The sequence below is a fragment of the Pinus tabuliformis genome, chromosome 3_1 (genome assembly GCF_031772625.1).
Source record: "Pinus tabuliformis cultivar Carrire ecotype Pingquan chromosome 3_1, CPIR1, whole genome shotgun sequence".
NCBI classification, from domain to species: Eukaryota; Viridiplantae; Streptophyta; class Pinopsida; order Pinales; family Pinaceae; genus Pinus; species Pinus tabuliformis.
Window position 1 is genome coordinate 789,093,018 of NC_142301.1, and position 24,080 is coordinate 789,117,097.

Genomic DNA, 24,080 nt, shown 5'->3' on the forward strand with positions numbered 1-24,080 from the left:
TTTTGGAATTTGATGGATAGAGTGAAGTTAATTGTTTAAATAATTGACATATTTTATTTTATCAAATTTTGAAATTTTTAAAAATAAGATAGAGATAATTTGCATAAAAAGCATTAAAATACACCTTATAGCTTATATTTTAATAAGACACATCAAATTAATATTTTATTATATATTTTATTTTATTTTTAGATATTATAGTTATATTTTATAAAATTGGATTGAAGTATAATAGATTTACTGAAATTGAAAATTTTATTTATGATTTTTTTTTTAAGTTTTGAAATGTTTCATGTAAAATTTTTGAAGATAATTAATCTTAAAATATTATGAAGAAAATGATTTTATAACTTTTTTTATATATATAATGAAATTACAATTTTAAAATGTAACTTATCATGGAAGGATGTTTGAATGATTTGTATATATATTTATAGTTATTTTTATTAAGTGTAAATATATATAATTATAGTTTTTACTGGTTGTTAGAGTAGTTTGGTTAAACATGGAAGGATGTTTGAATTATTTGTATATATATTTATAGTTATTTTATTATATGTAGATATAATTTTTCTTGGTTGTTAGAGTAATTTAAGTAAATATAAATTAGTCATAAAATCAATTTGTTATTAATAAGTTACTAATTGATAGTACATAATTTTACCTATAATATTTTAATATAATATAACTTATTTAAACACATACTAAATTTTTATTATTCAACACTATAAAAACAATATATTTATTATTCCACACTAATTTTTAACTAGATTAAAAAGTAATGCCCATGTACCATTGTTTATTATATGTATATGTAAACTTATAATTGTGAATATAAGCGCAGCAAGAACACTCGTTCTTAAAGGTCCACTCACATTTCTTAACCAGTGTCGTTGGGTTTATGTAATGCCTTGTTCTCTCATTTCGTACGCATGTGAATGTAAAATTTAATTTAATCGGCATTTCGCTGATAATATTTTGAAATATAAATATGAAATTTCATATTAATTATCTCTGCATTAGTTTAGAGAGAGATTTTTTGATGAAAATTACATAGAAAATTATTTGTCGACGCGTTTCGAACCAACCAGTGTGATTTATAGAACAAGTTTCAACATTTGTTTGCTTCAGTTTCATTTAAGCTTAACTTTCCAATAAACTTACAAACATCGAACCTTTCATTTAAAAACTATCCAAAAAGAGAAGATCATTGTCCAATCTTCGCGAAAGCTTACGAGCCAAAAGAGAAAGAAATTCGCATTTTCAAATATATTTTTTTGATTCGCATTTTCATATATCTTTTTTTTTCAAAAAAGCATGTGAACGTATTTGGTGGTTAGAAATTTTTATCCGTTAACATTTTGCTGAAAACGTCATTAATACCCATTGAAGAAAGCGGAAGCGAAGGTAGTAGACTGAGTTTCCAGGTGTTTGTTCCCCTGGATATGGCCACTTGTCCGGCCTCGGGCAACCATCCTATCTCTGGAAACGATCGTATCTCACCATTCGTTTGGGGTATGTTTTTGTCATGGTCCTATTGTAAAAGTGATAATTCTTGTGTGTGAATAATTTTACATCCACACCATGCTTCAAATTAAGCTCGTTTCAATGAAATTTTGAAATCCTCGGGAAGGCGCCCAGGAAAACCTAAAGTAAATCTGCCTTGCTTTTATCTTTGTTTTCGCACATTATTTTGTCATCCAAATTGCACTAACAGGATTTTGGTGGATGTTTGGTTGCTTTTGGTGGATGTCATGCAAATTAGCCAAAGAGCACTTTTTGAGTTTTTAGCGGATGTTAGGTTTAAAACAAATGTGATTTATTTGAACATTGATAGAATGAATAATTGATTGTGTGGAGCTGCATTTCAAGTAAGATTTTTATTCTTGTGTTGTTAGGTAAGATTTGGAGCATAAAGTTAATTTTGATTATATTTAAATTAAAATATTTATATGAATAATGATGAGAATTAACGTCTTTTAATTAAAATATCAAGCAAGTCTGTTATTTTTTGTTATTTAAAGTAAATTTTGAATGCATAAGTGGATTTAGCTCTCTAAAAATTAAAAAAAATTGGAAATTGAATAATCCAACGCTCCCCGTTAATGGTGGTGTAGAAGGATAATTCAACGCTCCCGTTAATGGCCGTGTACAAGAATAATTCAACACTCCCGTGTGTTTCATGGCATGTGCTTAACACTAGCGATGTGTCTATTTACTAATACATGTGGGTTTTGGTGTAACGGCAATCGTGACTCCAACAAGTGGTATCAGAGCCAAAGGTTTTGAGTTAGAAACACACCTAGCTAGCGTTGGGGGGGGGGAAGATTGTTGGGAATGGTTTTGGTGTAACGGCAATCATGACTCCAACAAGTGGTATCAGAGCCAAAGGTTTTGAGTTAGAAACACACCTAGCTCGCGTTGGGGGGGGAGATTGTTGGGAATTGGATAATCCAATGCTCAACGCTCCCCGTCGGATGACTCCAACAAAAATCCCTTCTAGATTTTGATTAAAATTAACCATAAGAAAGTCATTTAACGGATAAGAAATAATTTAATTAATAATAATAATCATTCTAACATATTTAGATAAACTTCCCTAAACAAAATAATCAATATCAAAAACATACCTCAATTAAATGGGATATCTTTTTAATATTGTATTTAAGTAATGAATTTTTCATTTAATAAATTTGTTTTGATGTAAATTCTATTTTCTTTGTTACAATGTATATTTTAAGACGACAAGGATTTCCTTCTTTTCTAAAATATTTGTGAGCAAATTGCTCTCCAATATGGTAGAGATGTTGTAATTTCTTTTATAACATTTGGCTTAGTCAAAATAAAATTTAAAAAAAAAAGTAGTTAATAATTAAAGCAACTTAGATCCATCTTGGGAAACACCAAGTGGCGAAAGATCAAATCTGAAATTTTTTTTATTAAAATATTTTATAGGAAAATATTTCAATTATAAAAACAATAATTATTTATTATTTTGATATATTTGTTTTAATGTAAACTTAATTTATAATTTTTTAAGCTTAATAATGTCACTTAATTTAACTTAGTCACATTATGTTTAATCTAAATTTGAGTATATTGTAGAGTGCACCTTGCCTTGTTTACGTGCAAACAAGAGTAGACAAATCTTTTCAAATCTGATCTCCCCATCATTTTAAAAAGTATATATTTATTTTAATCCCAAACCTATTAAACATAGATAAAGATTAAAAATATAAAGAATCAAAAGCATAAACATGTTTATGACAAAACAAATTTGAAGTCCAACATGATATATTTTTATCCAATATAATTAAAGTTAAAGTATTGCATTTTTATGTCAAATTAATCTTAAAAGAATAAAGTTCTATAATATTGAAGTCCCCACTACACCACATATTGGAGAATGAGATGTTGATTATATTTTTTTATCCATTTACATTTCATATACGTAGGTGGCCCACATCTTACCAACCTTTTTAAAAATGTAGTAAAAGAAGTGACACATTTAGATTGGAGCATTTTGCTACTATGGCATAACATCTTTCCCTTTATGTTTCTCAAGATGCATTTAAATATGAGGAGATTCTTTTGCACATATATCCAATATCCATTTTTATTTGGATTTAATGCATAGCTTCCATGCAACCTGAGGCATTTCTTTGCTTACATTATCATTGGAGCAATAGAATTTAGATACTTGTAAGTTGTGACATCAGTTTGAAACAACTAATAATTTGTTGTAAAATGAATTTCTCTTATTAGATGGATTTGAAAACTGTACGTTGGTGGTATGTTCTTGTGCCCTTTTAGGGTGTCATATATTTATTTTTTATATCAAACCTTATATTAGATAATGTACCATCAAGTAATCTACCTAGGATTGATTATATGCTTTCAATAAGAAAAATAAACATGTTTCAAATGTTCAACATTTTTTTGTTGAAACATCCACAATTCTGGTTGTCAAACTATTATAATTTAAATATATTTAATTTTTAATTCACATGTGTACAAGTTAGATTAAAGGGTATAGTCTCTAAATAATACACCAAGGTGAAAATTATTTTGATTTTTCAATGAAATTCTTTTGTCTAAAAAATAAACTAGTTAGATACTATATGGAGCCCTTTTAGAGTGAGTTTCTTATGGTTTTATTCAATGTTACTTCAATACAGAATGGTTTTTTTTTTGTTTATATATATATATATATATAGCTATTGATTTTACTACAATGTTGGTGATAAATACAAGGAAATATTTGATCGGAGCATGCTTTTACCACATTTAATACTTATAAGTATTTTCTCTCTAAGAATGTAATAGTGGAGGAAATCATAACAGAATCCTATAACATGATGTTAGGAGATCTACAATGTCCATTTATTATAATTTTAGTCTTTTAATTTTTAAAAGGTTCAAATACTAAGTATTCATTCTTGTTAACATTAGTGTATATCTCATTATCCAAAGCAATGCTAAAATATATATGGTAAAATGTACTTTATCTTTAGATCCACTAGTATATATTAGATTAAGTAAATAATAACATAAACCATATTAATTAATCTACTTTTGAGTTTTTATTGATAACATTCAATAGTTTTACTATGTTGGTCATCTTATATGTCCCATAAGATATCCTTAGTCATATCTCATATATACAAATGCTATGGCATGTCTAGCGCAAAGACATTTGATTTCAAGTTCCAAAGACTTTATTGTGAGTGTTCCATGCAATTTCAAACCAAGATTCGAGAATTAATAAGTCATTTGTGTGTTATGGTCATTTTGTTTTTTTCTTATGATAAATATGTGAAAATTTAACATAATTATGTTATTGAAGGGTAATTTTATAATCAAGCATTTATTGGTAAAGGGTTAATTTATTGTAAGAACATTACTCTTGAAGGGAAAAATTTTAAACATAATGTTTCTTGACGGGGAGCATAAGAACCCAAAACGTAAAAAAAAAAGTGTATGATGGGTAAAGAGAAATCCAAATTCCAACCTTGATTATTCGAAACTATAGAGATTGATTAGTTCAGTTTGCCTAAATGAAGTGTAAAAAAGAAAACAAATGAGTTTTTTTTAGATACTAGAAAAATATATCATAATTTAGTTGTCACACAAATATTGTGGATAGTTATTATTGTCTACTATATACTGATACATGCTAACTCATCATTATTATTCAAAAAAATGGAACCACCTAACAAATTTTCACTTCTGCCTATATATATAATGTTGATTATAAGCTTTACATTAAATTGTGTATATATATAATTTTGATTCCAGCTATATGGTAAGATAATATCTCAATCTCATACCAAGCTATAAGTTAATTAGTTAGAATGGATATTTTAAATTCAAGTATATCTAACAACTTACTAAATATTTGGACATCTAGTTTTTATGGTAGAGAGAAATTCTACCCTATAATGACCATCAATTTTTACAACATGATGATACATAAGTAGGAATTACATATTCCAACACTCCTTATTTAGTACTTGCTTTAAACTCTGTTAGGCTAGGTATTGATCATCATGAAGTCCTTTGCAACAAATGCTCCACTTTGAATTAAATAACCTCATCATTAAGAAGGTTTATATTTGGTCCATCCTGCTACTTTCATCTTGATCATGCAAACATCCCCAAACTGTGGAGGAACAACCATCCACCTAAATACATAGGAACCTAACCATGTAACAGTTATTTTAATAGGATGTAATTTGAGGGCATGGTTAGTTCAACCTTTTTATGATCTTCTCCTTATTGTACAAACAATTTCATCAACTACTTTGAGTACATGATTCATTCAAAGTTTTGATAAACTCCCCCTAAATGTACAAATAATTCCATCAAAAAATTCTAAGAGTCAACCAATGCAACTAATGCACCCACTCTTTGTTAACATCTCCCATAATATAACCAACATGGTACACTCGTAAAACATCCAACCAATACATAGTCCACTCCTCCAAATATTCAAAAACTCAACAACAAAAATTTAAACAGTACAAATCATCAACAATAAATGATAAAAAAGTATGCAAGACTATCTAAACTTCATAAAAATATACCCTTTATACATTGAATAGATAAAAAACACTTATAAATAACGCAATGTAAATACCAGATACTAACATATACTTCTCAAGAAACAAAATATTAGAAAAACTGATTACATATGATTAAATTTGTTTTTATTCAACCCAACTGAAAATTTTCAAAAAAAACAAAACATTAAAAAAAACTGACTACATATGATTAAATCTGTTTTTATTCAACACAACTCAAAATTTTTGTTAGTTAGCCATCAACCAATTTCCACTTTTATCACAAAACTTCCACAAGAATTATCACTAAACAAAACATTAAAACAACTGACACATATGATTAAACCTGTTTTTATTCAACACAACTCAAAATTTCTGTTAGTTAGCCATCAACCAATTTCCACTTTTATCACAAAGCTTCCACAAGAATTATCACTAACTTTCCTGTGACTAACTTAAAAGACCTCTTTGCTCCTCCAAAACAATATATTTTTTCTTCAAGCAGCAATTTCACCTGCCACTTCAAAAATAAATCTTTGATGCATCCTTAGCTTTACAAAATAGAAGAATAAAATTTCATTGTATTTTTTATTTGCCATTATAACTAGCCAATGATTATACAATCAGGGGATGCACTTTCATCTCAAAACCAAAAATGTCCCGAAGTAGTCTACCTAGGCGGAGGAATTGCCCGGTTTCTATCGCCACCTAGAAAATTGTCCGACTCCAGCGTCCGCAATCCCTCCGCCCTCCACCACCCTCCCCTAGCTCCGCCACCCTCCTTCCACTGCTCCTCTGCCCTCCGCCACCCTCCCCTAGCTCCGCCACCCTCCGTCCACCACTCTTCCTGACATTTCCTGACAGATCAGATTGGAGCTGGCAATCCTAACATTTCCTGACCGATCGAATCGGAGCTGTAGTCGTCTCCATTTCTGAGTCGAATAGCGGGATTACAATAGTGAGTTGTTCATAGTAAGTAGAACCATCATGAATAGCATCATTTCCAGCAAATCTTTGAGCAAGGAACTCACACAAAAGCTTTGAGGCCTCAAGCCTACTATTGATGAAATCTCTAGGATTTCTTTTGAATCAGAACCCTCATCTCACAGAGGCCCGCCGTTGAAGGACATTCAAGCCCAGCTGCAAGATGGCCTTCACCTTGTGAAGAAATTAGAGAGAATCAACAGTTTTAATTTATATAGAAGATATCGATATGGAAAGAAAATCCTAAAGGTAGAAAAGAATGTCAATGATTTTTTGCTCACCCAAGGCCTGGCAGGCCTTGTACTCGATGTCCACAAGCTAAACGTGGATTCCAAGGCCTGTGAGGAACGATTGAAGCGTATGGAAGAAATGGGTCGGCATATAATCGACAGCGTTAATGCCAAGATGACTAAGGATGCCAGTTTCAATTCCTTCATGCTTCATCAAATGAGTACAGGCCAGTTATTCGAGACCTCCATTGATGAGTCCTATGATACTACAATGGCTAAACAACCCAGCAGCAGCTTCAACTCCCAAGTCCCGGATATGCCGAATTTCGTAGTTGGTTTGAATAATCTTGTGAATGATGTCAAACAAAGCCTAATATTTCAGAATGGGGTTAATGTAGTTGGGGTAAAAGGTATGGGAGGAAGTGGCAAAACCACTCTTGCGCTAGCCCTTTGCAACGATCCCCAAGTCAAAGGTTAGAGCAATTCCCCTTTTGAATTTTCACTCCAAACTTCCATTTTATTGCTTCACTTTCGTTTGTAATGCGATTTTTGTCTGCAATTTTCAGATTTCTTTTAGAACAATATAATTTTCATTACTGTTGCGCATTCTCCAAATGTAAAGGGCCTCTTGGAGACTATGTGGGATAAGATAATTGGTGGCAGAAGGCCTAATTTTCAGAGCATAGAGGATGCACACAACCAACTGAAGAATAATCTTAGTTTAAAAGGCCATCCAAAAACTTTGGTAGTTTTGGACGATGTTTGGTCAAGATCAAATGTGGAACAGTTGTTGTTTGAAGCAGAGGGATACAAGACAATTATCACAACAAGACAGGATTACACTATTTCGATTTCAAACAGTACCCGTGTGCATAACATACCCATGTTGCAGAAGGCTGATGCCTTGTCACTTTTCTGCTTTTGGGCCTTTGGACAACCTTCGATTCCAATGACAGAAGATGAGGATATTGTTAAAATGGTATGAATTAGACCCTGATTGTTTCTCTATCTCATTCTTCACGCTTTGCATCCGAGGATAGCATGTTGAATTCAGATTGATTTTCTGTCCTTTTCATGGAAATAAATTGTTTTATGTAAGTTTAAAATTGCAATGCCTATGATAGAAGTGCAGGAAAAGTTTTAATACTGTGGATTTATGTAGAAAAAATAACCCAATGTTTAACTGCACTATATTTGTAGGTTGAAGCAGAGTGTAAGGGCTTACCACTTGCCCTCAAGGTTATTGCAAGCTCTTTGCGCGGTGAGCCCCGGCCCGTTTGGGAAAATGCTAAGAAAAAACTTTCCAGAGGACAATCAATATCAGAATATCACAGAGATGAGCTTTTTCATTGCTTGGAAACAAGCATAGATGTCCTAGATGATGAGTCAAAGCAGTGCTTTTTGGACTTGGGGGCATTTCCCAAAGGTAGAAAGTTCAGCGTGGATGCATTGTTGGACATTTGGGTTTACACCCGTGGGATGGAATGGCAAGATGCTTTTGTGGTCTTGTTAGAACTTGCAAGTCGTAATCTACTAAATCTCACAAGCTACCCAGGGTAAGGAACTTGTTTAGATTTGCTACCTTTCATAAACCTGTTTGATTGTTTTGCTCTGTTCATATTTGTATCTGTACTTAATTTATTGTGCTTGTGGCATCCTTTGATAGAGCATGAACTTTGCAGAAAATTTGAGGCAAAAACATATGAGAAAAATTAACTATACCAGCAATTTTAGGCTTAATTTTTTTACATGATTTATTAGAAATTAGGAAGGTAGGATCAGCGTGTTAACCAGCAGAGGTAAGAGGCTTTTGAGTTCACTCCTCTTAGTTAATATAAGTTTTTGATGTGTCAGGTGTCGGGCCATCTCATTTGGCTCTGCCTCCGAGCTCTCTTTTTCTCAACATGATGTGATGCGAGATTTAGCCTTCCGTCTGGCCAACCAAGATAGTACCATTCATTGTAAGAGGCTTTTTATGCCTAGCAAGGAGGATAATATTCCCACAAAATGGCTAACACTCAAAGATCAGGCATCTAAGGCTCAATTTGTTTCAATTCATACAGGTCACTACTGAAACTTGTTTTCTTTAACTGCCTACACATTGAATCATTTTTTGATCAATCTACTTATGTTCCAAATTTATTAAGATGTTAGATAAACATTTTTTATCAGCATAGCATACTGACTTTTACATTTCTGGGAACTGTAGGTCCAATGGAAGAGAAAAATTGGTGTCAAATAAACTTTCCTGAGGTGGAAGTATTGACTTTGTTTTTCGCTGCCAGTCGTTACTGTCTTCCAACATTTTTACATACCATGCCAAAACTGAAGGTTGCTATAATATACAATTACAGTTCTAAGCGTTCAACACTTCATGGGCTGCCAAGCTTCCCTGCATTTCCTCAAATAAAGTTTGTACTACTTGGGAGGTTGATTGTGTCTCCTCTTTATGAGTATTGTAGATCCTCAGAGAGCTTGGAAAAGTTGTCTGTATGCCTATGTGAGGGTTTGGGGAATATGACTTTATTGGATAAGGGACATGACTTTCCAAAGTCTCCAAAATTTCAAGAAATTAACTTTGACCACTGTAGTGATTTGGAGGAACTGCCTGGAAACATATGCAATTTAACTTACCTCCAGAAGTTATCTGTCACTAATTGTCATCTTATCCAAAAGTTACCTGATGACTTTGGGAGGTTAAGGTCACTTAGGGTGCTGAGATTGTCTACATGCCCAAGTCTGTCAATGCTTCCTCCTTCCATTTGTGCACTTGAGCAACTCGAATTTCTTGATATTTCATTATGCAGGCCTTTGAAGGACCTTCCCATGGAATTTTATCAACTATCAAACTTAAAGATTTTGGATATGAGGGAGTGCTCTGGACTGAAAAATCTGCCTAAAGCATTAGCCAAACTAAGATCTCTCAGATGTGTAATCTGTGATGAGAGCACTGAATGACAGTGGCTGGCTATCAAAGCCTCTACCATGCCTGATCTCATAGTTGAGGTCATTGAAAAACGTTTTAATTTGGATTGGCTTATGATTGAAAAAGTTCATGATGCCTCATCTTGGCTACTTCAACGCCTTTAATTCAATGACTTATGCTGGTGAATTGCCTAAATTTGAACAGAACAAAGGATTGCTTCTAAGATTGTATTTGATGTACAGGTATTATGTTCTTAGAATTTAGGGTTGTTGTGGAAGCCGAGGATGTTCCATGTTTTCTCAATTAACTTGTTTGTACATTACTGTATATATTCATACATTTTGAGTGCATGAAGTCTTTTGAGAATAAATTGGTAGTTATTGGTTTCTCAATTAACTTGTTTGTACATTACTGTATATATTCATACATTTTGAGCGCATGAAGTCTTTTGAGAATAAATTGGTAGTTACTGGTTTGAACTTCAATATTTTGGTGTCTTATAATAACAAACAAGTACTTAGTCTTAACAAATCAGTAACTTGTTGGCGAACTATGCTTTATTTGAAAAAGCTGATGATCTAATCTTATGAATGCAAAGGGTCATGGCCATTGTTAACTATGATTGAATTTCTAATAATGCAACAGATTACTTATATAAAACATATTATTAGATGCTACAGATCACTTATATAAAACATATTAATAGATCAGAGGTGATAAAATCCCTCAGAAAAAGCTGAAGTCCTCTCCATCGGATCTCTGTTAAATAAATCAATAACCAAATAAAGACTACTCTATTGCCTCAGCCGTAACTGCTTCAAGTGGTCCAAGATCTGCAAATTCCATTTGGGTATGCTTTTTCTTCTCTAAGTTGTGTTAACCATGTAACTAAGTTTTCTTTTGAGGGTTCATGGTTCTATCAAACTCACAAACAACTCCATGTGGGTTCCATCGGATCTCTGTTAAAGAAATCAATAACCAAATAAAGACTACTCTGTTGTTCCAGCCATAACTGCTTCAAGTGGTCCAAGATCTGCAAATTCCATTTGGCTATGCTTTTTCTTCTCTAAGTTGTATTAACCATGTAACTAAGTTTTCTTTTGAGGGTTCATGGTTCTATCAAACTCAAAAACAACTCCATGTGGGTTGCCTTGTGTGTGTTATTGGCGCCCCCCTTTTGTTGCGAGGAGCGCAACAGGTGGGGTGGCAGCCCCCCTTTGGGGTATCGACCCCCTATATGGGATCTAGGGTAGCGGCTCAGGAATTTTTTTTGGACCCCATATTAGGTGGGCGGACCTACCTATGGTTTTGTGCATCAGGGTTTACGATTTCAGTCATTGAGGTCTCAATGACCTGGGGAAAGGTGTGTGAATGGTGAAAGATCATTGAATTTCTGTCAATTTATTAGGCCAGAGTAATGCAGATTAAAATCGAAAAATCTCTGCTTTTCCTTTGTCTTATTTAGTGTGTTAATATTTAGGCATTATAACAATTGTTCTAGTTTTCAGATCTAACCCTATATGACATCAATAAAATAAGTCATATTGCATGATGTCTAAGTGTTTGATAATGTCCATGACATGATATAACATGAATAGAATATAATAATGTGTATTACATGATGGCTAATGTATCTTAGTTCAGCCTGCATTGCCTTGTGACCAGGATTGTAATTCTCCATTCTAAAGTTATACAGCAACTTTGTAGTTACAGAGTTGGATGGGGAAATAATGATTTTGTGCTTCCCTTGCAAAATTGAATCCCTTGCACTAGGCCTCTCAAACCCCCCACATTGTCAAGTAAAGGGTTGCAGGAGCTCACTTGTGCAAACAAACAAACCAACACCGCAAACACAAGTGAAGTTCACTCCAAAATTGCACTGAAATGACTTGTGATTAAGGGGAAATCTGAGGCAGAAAATCCATAAAATTCAAAAACTAGAAACAGTTTGAGGAGATAACAATTTCAATATATATAAAAGAATAAACCAAATAGGATAGAACAAACCCTAACCCTTTGTGATATCATTTGCATGTTTTTTTGTCATAGAACAAACCCTAACCAATATAATTATGTTTTCTTTATCAAGGTAGAACAATATTTCTATTAACGGAACATAACATAGTAAATGATAAATCTTAAATACCATCATCATCTGTACACTGATCAATCTAAAATAATAACAACATATTATATTGAAAATAGATAACTTAACCACCACATATTAAGCTTCTTCCATAAAAGAGTTAAAGTTCTTGAAATAAGTCATATCCAATCCATATAAATATGGAAGTTAATAGGGCTATATCGCAAATTTAACAACATCCAGCGTCCATGGTCACTACATATTGTGTACAGAATCCTCCTGCACCATTACTTAGCATATGCTTTCTCTATATCAACATTTAGACAAAAACACAACACGTATTTGCCATATACTATAAAGCTGAATAGGCTGCAGAACAAAATGCAGATCCTCCACTGCTGCAGCTTGTTTTATTTATATCAACCTTCCTCTGCATACATCGATCATGGAAACTCATATCAGTAATGTTAAGGTCAAAAAACAAGATCCTCGGAGGATATGCAACTTTTACTAATACTGTCCATCATTGCAAATTGCATGTAAAATAGACCAAGTACATTACTAAGATTGTACATCTTTTTTTCTAGTAATACAGACAAGGGCATTGCTAACACTGTACATTCTTTTCTGGTAATACAGGTGAAGGCATAGCTAATGCTCTATATAGACGAAGACATAGCTAATACTATACATCCTTTTCTGGTAATACAGACGAAGGCATTGCTGACACTGTACATCCCACTGAAATTACTAACACTGATTAGTTTGCAAATGCGAAGGCAACACAAGCACAATAAATAGTCCAAAAGTACATTTCAAACATACAAACCAAACAACACTACCCAATATCCTGGGCTAAGATGGATTTATGCTAGCTTAGCTACTTGCACATAACAACCAACCAGTCCTCGTAATACTAACTTACCAGTTCTCATAATACTAATTTTCTTGTCCTTTCTATTGATAAACTTACGGAAATGATGCTACTTTCAATAAAGAGATTGAAAGACAACTTGTTATTGTTAGATTGCTTACAATGGATGGGCTGGAGCTTCCATTTCTGGTTGCTCTGTTTTTTCCACTCAAAGAGGATGAGTTCATTGCCATCATGTATTCCTCCAACATGGCCATCTGCAACTTTCGCATCCATATTCAAATTAATGTTGTTCACAGGCCTTAGATATTGATACCCATTTCCAACATCTGCACTTAAGGTACACATAACAGACTGCTCTGCCTTGTCATGATTATAATCTGCCAAGTATATCTGTTCAACAACATTCAACAAAAACTATGGATTATGGGACCACTGTTGTAAACAGCGCTGTTGCAGTCCATAATGCCCAAGACCCTGGCATTCTAAAACCCTAAGTTAAGGTGGTTTATAGCATTGCAGTGAATAAGACTTCTCTACATATCCAGAGGAGAGGCTATATTAAACAATGGAACTAAAAGGAAAAGGGAAATAGAAAGTTTTACTTGGTCCCATTCTTTATCCCCGTGTTTTAGAGCATGTCTGGTGGCCTTGTTCACCAAGGCAAACACTAGGAAGCCATCTTCATCCTTGACTCGAAGGCCCCATGAATCTACTTTGATCCATTGCTGACAAAAGGTTCCATCAAACAGGGGAATAAGGATAGTGATAAATCATCAATTAGATGAACAAATTCTTTCAACGAGCTTCAAATAAAGTAGCTCAAACTGATGAACATACCTGATGAGGATCATGTGGGTTTTCCAGCGCAAGCACTGCAACATCAACACGAGCAGCCAAGAAAAACTCTGGGTTGGCTTCACAATGGATCCTAACCGTATGTCCTTGTGGCTTGACATTAGCCTGTGGTGGATAGAATGAACTCTGCTCACCTCATGGTGGATGGACTCCTTGTGAAGCACCCACTATTCAATTTACCAACAAATATTAAAAATCGGCACTCAAATTCAAAAGCCATTTTAGAACTGTCATGGCTTCAGTATCAAGAATACCAAATTGTACACAACACCACATAACAGGCATGCATCCATACATACTACTTGCTAGACACTACCCATAGTATGGATCATATAACTTACATATTGCGCTGATCTTCCACTTCTGACTCTCCTTCTTGTTCCACTTACACAGAACAATCTTTGCCCCCTCATGCAGGGCTACATGATGCTTATCATCTCTAGCGCTAGCATCTAGATTAAGATGGGTGTTGTGGACAGGTCGGATACACTGGTAACCCTTACCCACATCAGCACTTTGGGTGAAAAGGAGATTTTAACGGTTTAAAACAGATAATCCAAGGTGGTAATTGAATTTAGCAGCAAAATTGAAAGCGGAAAACTTGGGTCAGCCAATGTCGATTGAAAGAATCCAATTACGACACCTAACAATGGATGGGAATTGAAATCCTAGTTTAAAATTTGCGTTATGGATGTTCTTCTTCTCTGTTTATTTTTTACTTTCTCCAAGTTGCAGAGTGGGAGGCGCCGAGTCGAGGAGGAAGGTGAGTGAGCAGCCCGCGGTTTCGCAATTCCTCCATTTTGAATTGGAAATGGCATTAACTCTCCGCGGCAGCAATTCCAGGTCCGATCCGATCTGTCAGGAAATGTCAGGATTCCCAGCTCCGATCCGCTCTGTCAAGGAATGTCAGGAAATGAATGTGAAGTGGTGGATGGACAGTGGCAGAGCTAGGGGAGGGTGTAGGGTGGAGGGATTGCCGATGGTCGGCACCAGACAATTTTCCAGGTGGTGACGGAAACTGGGCAATTCCTCCGCCTAGGTAGAGTACTCCAAAATGTCCCTGCTTCACATTAAAACCTAATCAAACACGATATCTGTGATGCCAATCAAACGCCACCACGCGGATATGAAATTGAAACAAGATCCTTGAATCAGATCCTAGAGACTCCAAAGCAGCAGTCAATGTCAACTTTTTCCAGAAAAGGTACCACGTGTTTCGGTACAGGATAAAGACATTACTCACCGAACACTCACTTGTTAGGTAGGATGCACAGCCCCATTAGAGAGGCCACCGCATAGCCGTAGAAGCCATCGTGAAGCGCAGGCGTCCTCGGAAACTAAGAGCCGAACTTCCTTCTCGCCTCCTCTAGCCGCTCGCCTCCTTTCATCGGAAAATTATCGCTACTCGAGACGCTTTCCCTCAACGGCAAACGTCTCTGCCAAATTCTGGATTCCATGGACACGCTCCAACACTTAATACAGCTCAATCTTTCGAAAAATCGCCAGATTGGTACCATTCTGTGGTCGATCCAGAATCTCGGCAGTTTACAGGTCTTGGATTTGAACGATAATCTTTTTTCCGTTTCCATGTTGACATTCTTAGGCTCATTCAGAAATATAAATCTTCCACTCTTTTACAGGATAAGCAAGAAGCATCGGGGCCTGGCAGCCTTTGCACTGTCGCCGCTTCACTTTCAGCTAGCAGGCGATGAGTCTTCTAATGGCAGCTTCTTCTTCACAGCAACAACTCATCTTCCTACTGATCTGATTCACCAAAAAAACACACTTTGCTGACATCTGATCAAAGAAAGGAAGTTTAGATCTCCTGTTCCATTTAGTCTGGAGTGCCAGAGGAGATGAACCTATTGAGTTTCCCACAGAAGAATTACCAAGAGTGGACAGAGATTCATGATGTATGCCATGATGACACAAGATATATCATGCAACTGTATAAAGGCTTCTTAAGAAAAGGAACCCATCATTGCTCGAAAATTCTCCATAGAGCCAACTTTTCATTTCTGCCATCAATTCAGAGTACCTTTTTCTTGACTCTCTAGTGTCTTCTACAAACATTCTCGTCACCTCTATCATTCGCTGTTGAAGAGTCACTTGAGAAGCAAAGTTTTTCCAGATCCACCCATGCCATGCACGCCAATGTTGTTAGCCTCAGCATCATTTGTTACCCATTTTTCCATACTTGCCAAGCCTTTCTCTTTCCCCACTACAAGGGGTTCATCGATCAACTTAGTCCTTGCTATGCCTTTTCGAGCAGGAGCCGCTTGGGAAGTGCTTGCAGAAGTGCCTGAAGAAACCAAACCTCGCAGCATCTTCCTAATTTCCTCTTGACCCTCCAGGATCTTCCTAGCTTGCTCTTGAACTTGGAGCATGTGAAGCAAACAAGATGATACACTTAAATATCTGTCTATATTTTCCATCCAAAGGGTAATCTTTTTGGTGGTTTTATATTTAGAAACAAGATCCAACGTTGGTATTGTACATTGATGCACAGTTTCTGATGCTTCTTTGAGAAACACCTGCATCTCTTTAAGCCATTTGTTAAAATTTGAAGCCTCATTTTTAGGCTGGTTCAATGCGAGGCAACGTTGCTGGATCTGCTCGATAATAAGCTCAATTCTTATTATTTTATCTTTCAAAGCGGACAGCTCATTCTTGCAGCAAAGGGCAATGTTAATGTGCCGAAATATTTAGTCGATAGTCCTTGCTGTGCCTTTTGGAGCAGAAGCTGCTTGGAAGTGCTTGCAGAAGTGCCTGAAGAAACCAAACCTCGCAGGGTCTTCATAATTTCCTCTTGACCCTCCAGGATCTTCCTAGTTTGCTCTTGAGGTTGGACCGTCTTAAGCAAAGGAGATACGCTTAAATATGTGTCTATATTTGCCATCAAAAGGGTGATCTTTTTGGTGGTTTTATATCTAGAAACAAGATCCAACGTTGGTATTGTACACTGATGCACAATTTCTAATGCTTCTTTGAGAAGAAAATGCATCTCTTTAAGCCATTTTTTAACAGTTGAAGCCTCATTTTTATGCTGGTTCCATGCGAGCTAGCATTGCTGGATCTGCTCGATAATAAGCTCAATTCATATTATTTTATCTTTCAAAGCGTACAGCTCATTCCTGCAGCGAAGGGCAATGTTAATGTGCCGAAATATTTGGTCGATTGTCATATGTAAGCTTGTTGAAATGATAATTTCAATCGCAGCACTATTTTTCTTTGCAATGCGATCTTATCGCATATCGCAAATCACATACACACCCTGTTACCTTTCGCTACGTCCTGTGATTTCTGCGATTGCGATGTTGCGATGCGATCCAATCACATATCTGTGATCACACCCATATGTTTGTGCTCCACTTTTCTTCTTCCGTCAAATGCGATTTCGCGATGCGATCAAATCGCATAATTCAATGGTTGAAGTACAGGCCTGCAACATGAAATTGACATGGAGTAAAAGTTTCATTTACTGCCAGTTTTGTCAATAAAACAGTAAATGTAATTTACTGTGGGTTGGTAAACGTTGGTAAGATTTTAATTTTATTATTTTTTTATTTTCACAGGTGTAGTTTTGTTTTTACTACACAAGTAAAAACATATGTTATGTTATGTTTTTTTTGTTGTTCACTGTATATGAAAAATTATACACACAGCAGTGTGAAGGTAAGTGTTGTTCGTTGAGAAAACGAGCATATGGAATACGCAGCACGTGAAGGGATCTTTTTTGTTGAATATATGTAATGGGAATGCGCAACAGCGCTAGTGTGAATGTTTTTTTTGTAGTTGAAATGTAATGGGAGACGCAGCATAAATGTAAGAGAAGTTTTTACACACAGTAGTGTAAAAATATTTGTAACAGAGACAGAGTATTTTTTTCAGAAGAAGACAGTGAAATTTTGTTTTGTGGAACTTAAGCGTTCCTGGTTTAATCCCTCTGTTAAGAGGAAGATCCTTTTGTAACAACATTCTAGTTAAAGAATACAAAGCTTTTTATGTGTGTTGAAAACTCTATTCTCCCGCAAACTTTTTTTTGCTTCCCTGTGCAAAAACACAGCATTGTTCTCTGTTCATTTTGTTTGGAATTATCAGAAATTCCCAACACTGGTATCAGAGCTTGTCCAGGCTCTTTGAAGGTGTCAAAGAAGCTGAAGGAAGGATTTCTTACTGCAGCAACTTCTCCAACAGAGTGAAGAATCAGTCAAAAATCCAAGGTATTTCTCAAGATTTATTTATTTATTTATTTTTTTGTGCTGAAGAAACAGTCAGTTATTTTAAATATACAGTCAGGTATTTGAAGCATAGTTAAGAGTGCAAGAATGGTTGGCTCCAGCACCAGCACTAGTATGGGTATCTTTAATACCCAGCTCCCACAGTTTAATGGGAAAAACTATGAATATTGGGCAATAATTATGAAATCTTTGCTTGCTTCCCAAGACTTATGGGAATTTGTTGAAGATGGTTTTGAAGAGCCAACATATGAAAATGAGTTTAATAGGTTAACTCATGCAGAGAAAGATCTGTTGAAAAGTTATAAGAAGAAGGACTCAAAAGCCCTCTGCTTTTTGTATCAAGCAGTGCATGAGAGTGTGTTTCCAAGGATAGCAGCAGCAAAGACATCCAAAGAAGCATGGAAAACTCTCAAGACAGCCTATCAAGGCATGGAAAAAGTGAAGACAACAAAACTACAGTTGCTGAGGAGAGATTTTGAGAATATTTGCATGAAGGAGTCAGATAATATTGACTCATTCTTCACTCATGTGATTGGTCTGGTCACAAAGATAAGGTTTCATGGAGAGATTCTTGAAGAAAGGAGGATTGTGGAGAAACTGTTGAGGGTCCTACCCTCAAAGTTCGATGTGATTGTCACCACCATAGAAGAGAAAGAGGATCTCACAAACTTCACAGTTGATGAACTACATGCATCACTAATAACACATGAGCAGAGATTGAGTAGAAATGAAAACTCATCTCTAGAACATGCCTTCAAGACCTAGATGTCCTTTGTAAGAGGAAGAGGTCAAGGAAGAGGAAACAAGAGAGGAAGAGGCAAAAGCCAAAATAGAGGTGGAGGAAACAGTCCAGCAAATGCTCAAGGAAGAGGCAGCAATCCAAATCAGAACCAAGGCCAAGGCAACAACCAACAAAGTGGACAACGTCATGCTCAAGGACAAAGGTATGAAAAATCCAATGTCCAATGTTATTATTGTAAAAAATATGGGCATTATGCAAATGAATGTAGAAAGAAGCAGCATGATATGAGTAATAGAACAAATGCAAATCTCACTAGAGAAAATATTAGCCAAAATAGTTTGTTTTTAGCTTGTAATATGGCTGAAGAAAAGAGTGAAGATGTATGGTTCCTGGACTCCGGTTGCAGTAACCATATGACAAGAAACATAGCATTGTTTTCTATGTTAGATCAGAATGTGAAGTCACAATTCACACTAGGGACTGATAATTAAGTTTCTGTTATGGGAAAAGGAGAAGTAAATGTTTTAACAAAGAAAGGTGAAAAGAAAACCATAGCAGATGTTTATTATGTTCCTGGAATGAAATGTAATCTCTTAAGTATTGGACAGCTTGTTCAAAAGGGTTACAATGTTTTCTTTGTGAATGATGTATGCACCATCATGGATAGAACACCTAACAAACAATGTATTGCTGAAGTGAAGATGACAAGGAACAGGATGTTCCCTCTCAGAATGAAGGCAGATTTGAAAAATAAAGAAGTAATTGCAGCAGTGACTCAAGAGGCTTTCCAAAGCGAACCAAAAGATGAAAATTGGTTGTGGCACTTGAGATTTGGACATCTCAACTTTGGAGGTCTTAATTTGTTGAGTAGAAAAGGAATGGTAAGAGGATTACCATTGATAGAGAAACCAGGCAGCCTTTGTGAAGGTTGTATCTTGGGGAAACAACACAGAGAAAGTTTTCCATCAGGGAAAAGCATAAGGGAAAAAACACCCTTAGAAATTGTTCACTCAGATTTATGTGGACCAATGCAAACTCCATCACTTGCAGGCAGCCACTACATACTAACATTCATTGATGATTTTACTAGAAAAACTTGGGTTTACTTCCTGAAGAACAAAAGTGAAGTGTTTGAAAGATTTTGCAATTTCAAAGCACTTGTAGAAAACCAAAGCGGGCTGCATATCAAAGTTCTAAGAACTGATAGAGGAGGTGAGTATATCTCCATAGAATTTCTACGATTTTGTAGAGAAAATGGAATTCATAAGCAGTTTACCACTAGGTACACTCCGCAGCAAAATGGAGTTGCGGAAAGGAAGAATAGGACAATCATGGACATGGCGAGGAGTATGTTAAAGGCAAAGCATTTGCCAAATGATTATTGGGCTGACACTGTACACTGTGCAGCGTACATTTTGAATATATGCCCTACAAAAGCAGTCATGAATAGAGTGCCGAAAGAAGCATGGAGTGGGAGAAAGCAAGGAGTCACCCACATGAAAGTTTTTGGATGTGTGGCCTATGCACGCATTCCAGATCAGCTAAGGAAGAAGTTGGACAGCAAAGGGGAGAAATGTATTTTCATTGGATACAGTGAGGAATCCAAAGCTTATAGGTTGTATAACCCATCCACCAAGAAGCTCATTGCGAGTAGATATGTTCAGTTCATTGAGGAGGAAGCTTGGGATGGAAGCATAGAGAAAACAGTAAATGTTAAAAGCTCTTTGTCACATGATGAAAATGATGAGGAGATGGCTAAAATACATCCCCAAACAGCAGCACCAACACAAGGACAGCAAGGGACACCCTTGAGGAGAAATGAAAGTGCTTCTCCAAGCACATCACAAGGAGGAAATTCAAGTGCTTCTTCAAGCACTTGCACACCAAATGAAAGAGGTAAGAAGTTCAGAAATTTAAGTGATATTTATGAACAAGAGGCAGCAAATGAAGGTATGAATTCTTTGTTTGCTTTATATTGTCATGTTGATGACCCTGTTCATTTCGAAGAAGCAATTAAAGATAAGAAATGGATAGAAGCTATGGATGAGGAGATTAATGCCATAGAAAGAAACAAGACATGGGATTTGGTTGAACTACCAAAAGGAAAAGAAGTCATTGGAGTTAAATGGGTCTACAAGACCAAGAGTAATGTTGAAGGCAAAATAGAAAGACACAAGGCAAGGCTGGTTGTCAAAGGATACAAGCAGCAGTATGGGAGAGACTATGAGGAAACTTTTGCACCGGTTGCAAGAATGGAAACTGTGAGAGCAGTGCTGTCCATAGCAGCACAAAACAAGTGGAAAGTTTACCAAATGGACGTGAAGTCAGCATTCCTAAATGGAGTGTTAATAGAAGAGGTTTACATTGAACAACCTCCAGGCTATGAAAAGAAAGGCCAAGAGCACAAAGTGTGCAGATTGAAGAAATCTCTTTATGGGTTGAAGCAAGCACCAAGAGCATGGTACAGTAGGATAGATTCCTATCTATTGGAAAATGGATTTGAAAAATGTGAGGGAGAACCCACCCTCTACATCATAGAAAAGGATGGTAAATTACTAATTGTTGTGTTATATGTTAATGATATTATTTTCACAGGTAATGATGATTACTTATTAAAAATTTCAAAACAGTCATGAAAGAAGAATTTGAAATGACTGACATGGGTTTGCTGAGATACTTCTTAGGAATAGAAGTAGAACAAAATGGAAATGGGATTTTTATCTCACAAGGGAAATATGTTAATGAAGTGTTGGAAAGATTCAACTTGCAGGAGAGCAAGGCAGCAATCACTCCCACAGTGATGGGATTAAAACTCAGGAAAGAGGACAACATCAAGGATTTTGATCCAAGTTTGTACAAGAGCATAGTTGGAAGCCTCATGTATTTGACTGCAACTAGGCCGGATATAATGTTTGCTGTTAGTTTAATTTCCAGATTCATGGAGAGGCCAAAAGAAGCACATTAGCAGGCAACAAAAAGAATTTTGAGGTATGTCAATGGTACTAAAAGGTTTGGCATTTTATATACTACTTCAGAATGTTCATATTTAATTGGGTACACTGATAGTGATTGGGTTGGAAGTGTAGATGATCGAAAATGCACATCCGGTTATGTTTTTCACATGGGTTCAAAAGCTATTTCATGGGCTTCTAAAAACAGCCTATTGTAGCATTGTCTACAGCAGAGGCAAAATATGTGGCAGCTACAGCAGCAACATGTCAAGCAGCTTGGATGAGAAGGATGTTAAGGAGCTTATGCCAAGAACAAACAAAAGGAACTGTGATTTTTTGTGACAATATCTCAGCGATTGCATTATCCAAGAATTCGGTGTTTCACAAGAGAACGAAGCACATTGACACAAAGTTTCATTACATCAAGGAATTGGTAAACAATGGAGAAATTGTTTTAAAACATTGCAAAACTCAGGAGCAGGTTGCGGATATTCTGACTAAACCATTAGGGCAAAAAATTTTGAGTTTTTGAGGAAATGTCTGGGTATGACTGATAACCCAACAGTTGAAATTAAAGGGGAGTGTTGAAATGATAATTTCAACTGCAGCACTATTTTTCTTTGCGATGCGATCTTATCGCATATCGCAAATCGCATACACACCCTGTTACCTTTCGCTACGTCCTGTGATTTCTGCGATTGCGATGTTGCGATGCGATCCGATCGCATATCGCAGATCGCACCCATATGTTTGTGCTCCACTTTTCTTCTTCCACCGAATGCGATTTCGCGATGCGATCAAATCGCAAATCGCATAATTCAATGGTTGAAGTACAGGCCTGCAACATGAAATTGACGTGGAGTAAAAGTTTCATTTACCGCCAGTTTTGTCAGTAAAACAATAAATGTAATTTACTGTGGGTTGGTAAACGTTGGTAAGATTTTAATTTTTTTATTTTTTTATTTTCACGGGTGTAGTTTTGTTTTTACTGTACAAGTAAAAACATATGTTATGTTATGTTTTTTTTGTTGTTCACTGTATATGAAAAATTATACACATAGCAGTGTGAAGGTAAGTGTTGTTCGTTGAGCAAACGAGCATATGGAATATGCAACAGCGTGAAGGGATCTTTTTTGTTGAATATATGTAATGGGAATGCGCAGTAGCGCTAGTGTGAATGTTTTTTTTGTAGTTGAAATGTAATGGGAGACGCAACATAAATGTAAGAGAATTTTTTACACACAGTAGTGTAAAAATATTTGTAACAGAGACAGAGTATTTTTTTTCAAAAGAAGATAGTGAAATTTTGTTTTGTGGAACTGAAGCGTTCCTGGTTTAATCCCTCTATTAAGAGGAAGATCCTTTTGTAACAGCGTTCTGGCTAAAGAATACAAAGCTTTTTATGTGTGTTGAAAACTCTGTTCTCCAGCAAACTTTTTTTTGCTTCCTTGTGCAATAACAGAGCATTGTTCTCTGTTCATTTTGTTTGGAATTATCAGAAATTCCCAACAAAGCTCACACCAATAACGCCAGGAACAAAACCAGGATCAACCATGATTATTTTTCAGTAAATTCCCTATGCAAATTATATGCAATTCCCTCTGTAATGCAACAAAAACACTCCCCAACTTAACTCATATTTTCCAGGATTTCAAAACCACGCAGACTGTGAAGCAAATACCGAAAATGTTGCGAGGCACTTTCCCTCTCAATATATTGCCTCCTAGAAGTGGTTATGATGGTTCTTGTTCGTGGTTTTGGATAATTAATTTCTCTGGTCCTGTTCTTAGTCAATTGAAAGTCGTTGGAGATGACTTGAAATAAATATTGTCAGAATTTGAGTGCCGAAAGCATCGCAGTCGCATGTCTCCAGTTACAATCGCATTTGCGCATATCAATGTGAACGCTACACGTAAGCCGAGGAGGTTTATGGGAAAAAATAGGTTGTTGATATTTCATAGGAACATCTGTCCCGATTCACATCCACAGAGTTACCTGGGAATATTGCTTTACACGCGTTGCCAGTCAGTGCCAGGGTTCAAACTTAAAGGTTGCGACAAATTAGGTACCCGTTTTGAGAAATATTTTGAAGATTGTGTACGATTTTGAAAACTTTTTAATCGAAC

General features: G+C 35.7%; 1 long non-coding RNA gene and 2 pseudogenes across 3 annotated transcripts; 1 reads left to right on the forward strand and 2 right to left on the reverse strand.

The window, feature by feature from the left end:
- Positions 1-1,445: 1,445 nt before the first annotated feature.
- LOC149189802 (putative disease resistance protein At5g47280) lies at positions 1,446-10,366 on the forward strand (annotated as a pseudogene). Its single transcript, XR_016255607.1, has 6 exons — positions 1,446-1,515; positions 7,156-7,749; positions 7,843-8,255; positions 8,477-8,832; positions 9,131-9,339; positions 9,486-10,366. The product of XR_016255607.1 is annotated as a putative disease resistance protein At5g47280 (transcript).
- Positions 10,367-12,374: 2,008 nt separating this feature from the next.
- On the reverse strand, positions 12,375-13,555 carry LOC149189803 (uncharacterized). Its single transcript, XR_016256435.1, has 2 exons — positions 13,324-13,555; positions 12,375-12,718 (listed from the first exon to the last, which is right to left on the reverse strand). It is a non-coding gene; the product is annotated as an uncharacterized LOC149189803 (long non-coding RNA).
- Positions 13,556-13,698: 143 nt separating this feature from the next.
- On the reverse strand, positions 13,699-14,545 carry LOC149189804 (ricin B-like lectin R40G2; annotated as a pseudogene). Its single transcript, XR_016255608.1, has 3 exons — positions 14,362-14,545; positions 14,003-14,187; positions 13,699-13,890 (listed from the first exon to the last, which is right to left on the reverse strand). The product of XR_016255608.1 is annotated as a ricin B-like lectin R40G2 (transcript).
- Between the last annotated feature and the right edge of the window lie 9,535 nt (positions 14,546-24,080).